The following is an 11,412-nucleotide window of genomic DNA, read 5'->3' on the forward strand; positions in this document are numbered from 1 at the left end:
TTGTTAGGACCGACTTGTAGTTTTGTAGTTTCCATGACTTACTAGACTAAAAAATATTCTTTTTACAATTACATTTTGCTTGGAAGGGTCTTATAATCATGATGTTGACTCCTTTGACTCACGACAATAAATATTAAGACCTAACAAATCCTAGAAATGAAGAACATGCTTTTACCTAGAAGAACATCAACAAAGAGCATGAAACCCATGCTTTAATAATAATGGCTTTTTATTTTCTTTTATTGTTTTTTACATAGGATACATATTGAAATGAGTACAACAATGATTATGAACACTGAAACTAGTTACATTTTCAACACTCCCTCTTAGCTAGGGAAGTATTAATAAGTGTACAACATCATTCTCAAATTGAAGAGTTCTCATAAGAAGAGTCGGATTGATAAACCAAACTGTAAGCATGATCATTATGACCAACACTATCTCTGAGGCCTAACTAGACAATCTCTTCTTCGTTCAAGAGCATTATGTTGGGAGGCTTTACATGTGATATCACACTACCTCTACAAGGCACATACCCCTCTAGATGTTCATAAGGTATATCCTCTTAGGACTATTCTTATCTTGGATCTCCATACCTAAGTCCTCAAATAATATCGATCCTTTTCGACCACTCTTCTCTTAAATGCCTGTCCCATTCTCAAAGAGTGTCGATACTTTTCCTTTCTTGGATGCTTTATCCTCAAGGAAACCACAGATGCTTATCCAATCCTCTGCCATTCTCTCTCCAAGGCCTTCACTTAGACTTACGGTTGTTAGTACTGATCAAGTGCTTGACACATGAAGCAGAGAATGCACATGTGATGTCTAACATAACTCCCTCTCAACCAGAGAGGATATCCATATTCTCTTTGTAATCAGAGAATAGATCCTTGCTTCTATTCAAGGAGACTTCCTTACTCCCTCTCAAATCTAGAGGAGATTCCCGACTTCCTTTCTATTTGGGAAGTCAACACCACAAGTCTTATGGTTTATCTTCATAAGAGTATCAACTACTAGCTCTCCATAGCAGTCTGGCTCACTCTTTCCTTTGCATCTCTTGTATCAAGCTTACTTTATTTCGAGGTATAATGGATGTCAGAAAATCAAAAATGCAAAAAGATTTTCTCTAGTTGATAATTGCTTGTGATAGCTTTTGAATTCTTATTATTTTATTATGTTCCTTTTTATCTTAGTTCATCAAGAAATTACCAAAACCAAAACACAAATATCATGGACACCAGATATAGGCACTCAGCCATGGCTAAAACCCCTATATAGGGGAAAATCTAGTCAAGAACTTTTCCTTCAGTAATTCAATTTGAGATAGACCAAGACCCTTGACCAACAAACCTTCCTCCTCCACCAAGTTATCCTTCAAATATGATATAGTAGTCTCTTCTTATCCAACAAATTCAATCTAGTAATTCGACTTCCTAGTTGTATAATTTCGACCCCTGACAGCAAAATTTCGACCTCCCAGTTACTGCAGAATTTCGGCCCCCTTCCAGCAGCTACACTACTTCACATGTGTTGGAAAGAGAGAGAAAATTCCGACCTTTTATGCTAGAGAGAGACCTTCTTCTTTTCTATCCTTCTTCTTCTTCGTTATCCTTCTTCTCCTTCTTCCCTTAAATTCACACCTTTTCTCAGCCCAGAAACTACAGATCAAACTTGTTGTGAGTAAGTGACAAATGAGGTCGAGTTGTTACCTTTATATAATGATTTTGTTGCCCAGTTTAGGCTGACTTGTCCATTATTTAGGCCGACTTGTTGGAGTATTCTTAGAAGACTAATTTTAATATAAAACAAGTTTATTTCTTGATAAATAATTCCCAAGAAGGGTTCTTTACATTATGACATGGACAAGGACATTTGACACAAATCTTAGAAGCTTGCAATGGAGGATCTATCCTAAAAATAATTGACCCAAGCATGAAACCCATGCTTTAATAAGTCAATTTTAATAATAATAAAATTTCATTTTCTTTCTTTTGACAAATACATTATATTGTGACTTAAATATGTCTATGAAGATTGAACCTAGTTACATTATTCAACACTCCCTCTTAAATAGGGAGGTATTCATAATTACAACTATATATAGGTACAATGAAGATCTCCAATATGAACTATGAAGAGTTTAGGCACACTCAGTGCCACAGACTAGATACTTGACGAGGGTTATCTATCCGAGTGGGACGTAGATGGACTAAAGCTTTCAGCCAGTCTAGGTATCATTAGGCTTACTAACTAACCATCAACCCAAGGATCTAGGTGTGTATCCAAGGTCAGAGCTTCAATGCCAATGCCACTTTCCCTCTTCGGGATCTAGACATCAACACACAGGCCAAGCAGATGTCCTCCCAAGCATCCACCATTATATGCTTCAACTCTCCCTAATTAACTATATATACCCAATTGTCCAAGCATGCCTCCAAAATGTTTCAACCTTCTTGTGGGAAGATTTACCTGTACAATCACAACCCCAATCACTAATAAATTGTCAAACATACAAACAAGTAAACACCAACATTCGAGGTTTGGATGTTTCTTATATCATCAAGTTATCCAAATACATCTTCTCGAAAGGTTTCTTTTACCACTTCTTTAGCAACACCAAATACAGCCTTAGTACTTCTCAAGTCTTTTGTTTGCAACTTCATGAATCACAAACATTTATCGATAGTACTCTTTCTTACTTCAAAGTATTCATTGTCATAATATGCCTTCCCTCTCAACTAGGGAAATATACCCTTTCTTCTATCTAGGCTCCCTCTTAACTTAGGGAGATCAACTAATTTCTTATTTTATAACATCAGAGAGACTTCAGCCTTTCATGACTTCATCAAGGTCATCTTCATCATCATCCTCATAGCTTTTCTTCATCATGCTTATATGGAAATTTTCATTATATTGAGGATTGTGTATTTGCAAAACTTTAATAGCAAGTACAACCAAATACATATATAGAAGCATGAAGTTAACTATATTAGAATTGTATTACTATAATGGAAGTTGTTATCACCTAAAAAATTATCACCTAGCCATTTCTAACTAGTTGGATCGAAATACACCATGTAGGATTAATTTTACCATAATAAAATCACTAACATCATCAAAATGTGTTTGGAGTCCACTACTTTAAATACATCTGACATGTTCATAACATGCTACATCCATCCATACAAAACTAGGGGGCGCATATGCCCCTACATCTCCTCATTATCATTTGGAGGATCTCATGCTAGTAGGGTTGGATGCTTGAAGCACTTATTCGAGCACCTGGAACGCAATGGCACTCGACAAACTCATCTAGAGAGGGGCATAATTCCCACCTTTACATATCTGATAAGACCCCTCCATCATTATATGTTGAGGGGCAATATCTCATGCTTAGGGGAATGATGGCACCCCTAGCCACCTTCTCACTTAAGTCACATTATTCTCATCTTAGATCCCAACGATCTAGGTATGGTCGATTATCCTTTCATTCCTTGGATAGTTTGTCCTATCGGCCTCCTCGGCGAGCCATATACACATCGCATATCGTAGATGCTTGATACTATATATTAACACATTCTACTCTATGTGATGCCACACTTACCACCCAATCCCCATGTTTGACTTGGTGGCTGGGGATGATCCTAGACCTTCTCTAGTAGTTCATTCCTATATTCCTCTCCTTCCTTAATTCTTGATAAGGAACCATCCTTCCAAGAAGCATTAAGGCCATTTTTTTACAGGTAAGGCCACCTACCTGAAAGTTGCAGATCCATATTACGATCTCCTTAAGATTTAGGGCCTTCTCCTCCTCTCCAAATTCTCCAACATCTCAATATGCAAATGAATTGGATTTGGGGCAAGAACCCCTTTTATAGGAAAAACCATAGTTTTTTCGTCGCCCATTGCGACCAAACCATGGCTCAGTTTAACGAACCGTCAGCATTGTTGGAAATCTCTCACCTAGTTATCTAATGGGTCTCCCTTTGTTTTTGGTACTTTGGCACTTCACTAGGAAGCCATTTTTTCCATAAGGTCTCACTTTGCTGCCTATTAAAATTGAATTTCTTCATTTGAGCCACCCGTACTTTGGTACCCCTTTACCTTTGCACTAGTTGACTCACGTGTCGATTTTTGTCATGAGTAACCATCATGTACTCATGTTTTTGTGGTCCCCTCTGGGCCTCCTCCATGTAGCAGCATCATCGAGTCACCCTTGTCCATAGCATCAAAGATGAGTCACCATTGCATATATGGAGTCTGTTATGAGTCTAGTTACAATGTTCCATACATATTTTTGTTGCATTCATCCCAGTGTGCTCATATTTGACCTCTAGCTACATTGCTTTGTCTTTGAAAAGCCCATACTTGAGTAATTGACCATCCCCTCTGGAATTGAGTTAGTCACTGTCAGGTCAACCATGCATATTATGCTCTGACAAGGGAAGTCATTAGCTCACCACTCATCTTGTTTCTTTCCATCATCATCCCTAGTGTCCATCCATCAATCACTTTACTATGATCCTTTGTGCCTCTGTTAAGGATTCCAAATTGCCTTAACTCTGGCGGACCTTCTTATGTCGACCTTAACACATTTATTCCAGAAGTGTGTTCTAGAGGGCAGTGTACCTTGGTTCCAACCTTCATCTTTGTTCGGTGCCTTGGATCAAGCGAAGGGAATCATCATTTCCATTTGACTTGGTTGTTTCTCACGTGCTCGACACCAACTCAATATCGCACGATTGAGAATCGTACACTTGATGGTCCAGTGATCCAGATGATTGTACCACTGATTACCGAGTGTGTGAAAGATGTTCCAGACCTCATGAGGGGGTGGCCCTTTAGATAGAACCCCATATGCCTGGATGTTTGCATATGTTTATCTAGCCTTAAATGCAATTCCACATATTTGATGGGTTCGATTTCAATCGCTTGCAATGCCTAGAGCATGCATGTCTCCTTCATATGATCCATTCGGATCGTCAGAGCTCTTTCCTGTTCAACAAGGCTTCTTTGGTTTTGATCTACCCTCCCCATGTCATATTGAGGGGAATTATGTATCATGTACTCAGATGTTATTGTATTTAGTCCTGGTCTCTGTTGTTCCAACCACATTATGTATATGGAATTCATTGTATTATTTTCTGGCCCAGTTGTTAGGATCTTATAATCTAGGAATAAAAGTGTGTTTGCCTCTTACTATTCATCTAGTAGTTATGCAAGTGTTGGAGAGACTACTTCAAGAGTTCTAGACCATCACACAAACATTTAAAGCCTACCCATTTGATCCATTTTTTAGAGGAGATGTGCAAACATATAGAGAATGGAGAGATACTTGGACTTGCTATGAATTTGTTGCGAAATTCACTGTTGTTGCCATCATTTTCAAAATATGTTTCCGACCAAATGGAGCTGAATTTTGGAAATATGAAAGGCATTTTTTTCCAAGAATGGGACAAAGAACAAAAACCTCCTTCATTTTCTGCACAGGTACCATATATTGGAAGCGTCAAATGTTGTTAGGCCCCTATACTACTAGTGTAACCCCTTATTGTTATTAGTACAACCCCCTTATTGTATTTTTGTACCCATGTAGTCCCCATATTGTTACTATTGTGCCCCATAGAAGTCCACTATTGTTATTATTGTGCCCTTACATTATTATTGTTATGTCAACTTTGATTATATCATGACCCCTTAGACTCCTATATATAGAAAGGAGGTCTTGTCATTTGTATCATCCAAGAATTGTTCATTTATGTAATTTAAAGGAGGTTGCTCCCTCGAAGAGGCTGAATTCTAAGGCGTTGATCTATCTTTTCTATCTTTTTGTGAGCTGTTTTCATAACATTTGGTATCAGAGCTTTGGATTCTAGGGTTTCGCTGCTTCAAACAGGTTGTTAGCTACCTATACCAATAGGTTTCATTTTTCATGATTGGTAGAGGAAATGCTAATATGATCTACTTTGATGATGCAAAGATCTCATATTCTTGTGAAAGACACATATCTGCAGATTGGTTGATGTTGTCCTACCTCTGAATGGGTGATCCAACAGTCTAAGCTGGGTCATGCCATGTTTCAATTTTTTGTTGTAGATTAGAGAAAGAAATCTGTCCAAACTGTTCAATCTTGGCAGATAAAGTAGTTAGGTAGAGAATGAAGGTTCCCAACTATATAATTTGGGGCCTTGGAAGTGATAAGGCTAGCCTTAGATAGAAAACCAAAAGAAAAAGCCAAAGGAAAAGAATAGGCACATAAAGGGTTTGCAAGTCCAAATGCACCCTCCTTGAAGTAACAAAAAATGCTAGGCAATAGAGTGGGTAGGTAGATGGGGTTGCAGAAGCATGATTTATGATTGTTCACTGGCCTAAGCAAAGGAAAAACATGGTGTCAGTGCAGCTCTTCCTTTTTCAGCAATATTGTAGCAGCAAGATGAAGCATGTCTAACTTCCCAATCATTCCCCATTACATTCCTTGCTAACATCCCAACACCACCTCTGTTCATGAAAGAAGTCAAACTCTTTTGTTAATCCTAGTTGCATTAAGAGCCACATTTCTTGTGTAAAATTCTTTTCATTTTGATCTACTTCCTAAACTAAGTTTGTTTCCTTAAAACTTAGTATCTATCACTTCCCATTCCTATTCCCCTCCAAGGACTAACTACTAACTCTATTTACACTTAATTCCCTATGTTTCCCTTTCCCTATTATTATAACACCATGGTGTATAAAACCCCAAGAAATGTATATTCCCTCCCCTTTGGCATTACAGCCATATGCTCAAGTATTGGAAAGCCATGCAGAAATAAAGTCTGGCTGCATGTGGTTGTGCAAAATCAGGGATTAAACTAACCCCACGTTGGTTTAATAACCTAAAATCCTACCCCATTTTCCCTTTGCAACCCTTTAAAAAGATTTACCCACTTTACTTGCAAAAAGGCCTTGTAAAAACCCACTATTACCCCTAACCCGCGCCATTTGCAATAAGCACCAAAAACCCATTTTTCCGCTTTGTCCAAAGTTTATTTGCAATGCACATTTGAATTCAAAAATACATTGAAAAACCCATATTTCCGTTGGTTTCCAAAGTCCTCGCTGAGCGCGCACCTCAAGAAAAAACAATAAAATATTCTGCGCCCCGCTACCGTATCGTACTTCCATCTTACCGACCCGTCGACCGTCGGATCTAGGCTTTCCCATCCGACGGCCCATATCAATATCGAGCAGCCCCCGATGACCGGACGTTACCTCCCGAAAAGTGTCAGAGGGTGACGTCAGGCCTCTGCCACGCGTCGCTCCCAAATCTTATCGGGAGGCCGCCTGCCAATACCTCCACTGTACTATAAGCGGTCCGATGGAACCGCTTACCACCCTCCGTATACCGCCTACAACCGTCACTTCCACGTCATGTCCACGTCATGCCAACTCATCATCGCATTGCCGCCCCGCCCGCCATGGATCCGAGTTGTCAGCCACCTCAGCAGTCCCCGTGGACCATTCACAAACTGCCACGTCACCCTGTTGTACCCGGCCCCACCCAATGACATCATGCCGACGTCATCCAAAAAGGCACCAATAACCGAAAAAGTCCATATTTTTGCCAAAATTCACGGTTTTTGTCACTTTTACCAAAAGAACTGTTTCTGCTCTCTGCATGCATATTACGACCATTTCATCGCCAACCTGCAGAAATCGACCTGAAGACCGTGGGCGCTTCCAATTCACCTGCATTGGTCACCATTGCCAAAGTTTTACCAGGTATTTATCCGAGTTTCCCCTCCGCGCCTGGTTTTGTGCATAATTCTCCAAAGCTAGCTTAAAAAGAGTGAAAAACTGTGTAAATTACCAGCAAATCCCCGGTGGCCAACGTTTCTTCGGTTGTTGGGTCGAAATTTCACCTACAAAAATCTAAATTGAGCCAAGTCCCCGCATATTTATAGTCAGTTCGCGCATTCGTGAACTCAGAACCTTTGCTGCACTAAATTCACTGGGAAAGCCACCTGTGATATCTCAAATGTCTGCCCAGTGAAACATTTTCAGGGGCATTGTGACCTCTTTTCGCTATAATTCCCCTGTTTTCCTCTGCAAATCGCCCTGTTCTTGCAAATTCACCGCCCTGTGTTGTTGTGCCTACAAAATTAAGCTCAAATCCATTCCCAAGTGCTAGCGAAGCATGGAGACCCCAGTTGCATTGAATGTTGCACCTCTTAATGCCCCACATAGAGAGCTGGAATGGCAGGCCTTGGGTGATTTAGATTACCAGATGAGGGAATCACTCTCAATACGCACCAAATATAATATTCATATGCTCAATGAGCTGAAGGCCCAGCACCTGAGTGGGACTGATATTCTAGGAATTTGGGATTCCAATTTACCCATTTTTAACCTTCCTCAAGTCAATGTCCTTCCACACTTGATCCATCGATGTTGTTCCAACTATGACCCATGTCAAAGAGCCGTTCTCAGCCCCTCAGGATCAGTTCTGTTCCATATCACCCCTAAGTCTATAAATGAGATGCTGCACTTTCAAACTGCAAAGCCTCTAACTCCTCTCTCTATGATGGACTTGCTAAAGAAAGGTGGCAAGCTGTCCAGTGCCCAAATCATCAAAATTAATCAGTTATTTGTTCAACCAAGCTCTGAAGCTGTGACAACCCCTCCTATAGGGAATCAATATCTCAATGACTTGGGCAAAATGCTTGTGGACTTGATCAGTTATGTCCTGGGGTACAGGGCATGTGAGGATGTTGATGATACCATTATGGCTATGCTGTCCATATTTTCCCCTGGGATGCCTCCTGCTGTGCACTATGATTATGCTGAATACATTGCCAACAAGATTCATGAACAATTGATGAATCTAGAAAGGGAAAAGGTGTTTAGATACACTTCATACATCTATCACTTATTCTTATTCTATCAACCTGATGCTTTCCCTATTTCTCTCAAGAAGCTTGATGCTCAGGGAAACCCAAGGTCTGTGGTATTCTGGACTTCAGTCTTTCATCATATCTCTTTTTCACCATACAGCTACTGTGAATTCATAGACCTATTTATCCATCCAGCTATGACCTTGTTATTGGGTGTTCCTCCTCCAAGATTGACAGATGAGATGCAAAGGATACTCCAGCTCTCAAAGGCCTACAATATTGGTGATTGGTACTTTTACCAACACCACACAATAATCAGAATATATGGCTGTGAGTTGAAACCTTATAGGCTGCCAAGATATGTCCCTATGAGACTCTTTACCTTAGAGTATTTCAGGCAGTTTGGAAATGCGGACCAGGTCCATTTCCACAGTAAAAACAAGAAAGCGCAACTAAAAATCAGGAACTAGCTAGGCCCATTTCTTTACAACAAAAGGGAGGAGGGATGGAAGGAAGCAGATAGGATCCTAGAGGCCCTCCAATTGCAAACCAGTTTCCTATGGTCACCCTATGACCCTAATAATTTCATTAGCCTCAGAAGGGTTAAATATAAAATGGCCATCTATGATCACATCAGATTGCCTCATATTGAGCAATATGCCAATTTGCTAAGTTGGAAAGAGGGCACTCTAGAAGAAGCAAGTACTAGAGAGGAAATACTACGAAGAGAGGCAAAGAATATTGAGAAAGAGGCTGACTTGGAAACTTGTGGGCAGGTTTCCTCTTCCTATCAAAGGCAACTAGGAGCAGCTGCCTCATCCTCTATAGCCCACCAGCAAGCAGCTAAAGCTGTTCATCAGGTATCAAACAAGGGTAAAGAAAAGGAGATGGAGCAGGATCAGCCACCCCCTACAGCGAAACAGCAAAAAGAGCAGCCAAAGCAGCAAGAACAAACAGCTGAGGCCCCAATTTCCACAGAGCAGCAGGCTCAACCAAATGTGCCTCCAAGGCAAGAAACAATAGTGGATACCTCGGTGCTCCAAACTCCACTCAACGAAGGACGAAGTAGGAAAAGGGATAGAGAACAGGAAACTCCCCTCACCACTTCCACAAATCAAGGGGAGAAAAGGCAGAGACTAAATCCTTTTTCTGATGAGGAGATGCCTATGGGGAAATCCTTGGGCATGGGCCCTCCTAGCATGGAGGCATCTGCCAGTTCCTTTCAACAGGAACAAGAACGAACCCTTGGAGGAGAAGTCAGCTCCTCAAGTCAGCAAAGGAGAGCTGAATCAGGCATTAAGCAACAATTCATTGACATCAAGAAGAGAAATGAGCCACTCAGGCTCCAGCTCTACAATCAGTTGCTTAAGATGGCCCCTACCAACTAGCAGAGGCTTATGTCAGCTTATGACATAACAGAGGGAAAGATGACCATGAGTCATTTCATGCCCATCATGCAGCAGCCACAGTCAGCTGCAGACTATATAAGAACCAACCTTGAGGTTCTTGCAAAAGACATCCACCATATGGACCAAATAGAACTTCACAAGCAGACGGGTGAGATGGTCTATTCGACACTTGCAGACAAGACCTTCTTGGCACATAGGTTGGAAAATAGTCTGAACAATACAACTGCCCAACTTGAGTTGGAGAAGGCATCCTCTCAGGCCAAAGACAACAGGATCAGGTCTTTGGAGGATATAATCATAGAGCTGGGCATGACCCAAAAGATCCCAAAGCTATAAAGGAGCTGCTAAAGATAAGAGATTCAGACATTGCAGCTTTAAGAAAGATGGTGAAGATCCCAGCAACCCTTCACCCTCAAATGGAAGAGGTTGCCCAGCAAAGAAAGGACCAGGATGTAGTAGCATTGCTGGTAGCACTCCACAAGCAACTGGTACAGACAGAGGGAAAACTGGTACAAACAGAGGGAAAATTGGTAGAGACAGAGGCTGCATTACAGGCAGCCCTACAACAGAAAGAAGGAGGCCAAACATCTCAGCCCCCTCAGCAAGTAATCAACCTTGAGGAACCCCCGCAAATTGTCACTCCTCCCACAGGGCAGACAGTTGAGACAGCTCCATCAACATCGGCACCAGCACCAACATCAGAAAATGCTCAAAGCCTTGACATGCAGAAGATGATGAAAGAAATTCAGGTTCTGGAAACACAAATGGCAGAGCTGAATGAAGCCAAGGAGAAATTGGCCACACTCAATGAGAGATATGACAAATCAAAGCAAAATGTAGCTGAAAAGGCAAGAGAGGTGAAAGCTCTTAAGGAGAAAATAAAAGAGCTAGAGAAAGAACTCACCCTTGAGAAAGTAGTGGCCGAGGTCAAGAAAGTTTTATGGGCCAACATTGGCCAATCAATAACAGACCAGTGGCAGTATATAGAGACTATTCATGAGCACATGGAGCTCATAAGCAGAACACACAAGGAAGTCCAAAGAGCGAGGGCATCTCTAGGCAATATGCCTGAGATAGCCAACAAAATGATAAATGTCCTTAATAACCGCACAAGCCCTCAGCTGGCAGCAATA

The sequence above is a fragment of the Pinus tabuliformis genome, chromosome 6, assembly GCF_031772625.1.
Source record: "Pinus tabuliformis cultivar Carrire ecotype Pingquan chromosome 6, CPIR1, whole genome shotgun sequence".
NCBI lineage: Eukaryota > Viridiplantae > Streptophyta > Pinopsida > Pinales > Pinaceae > Pinus > Pinus tabuliformis.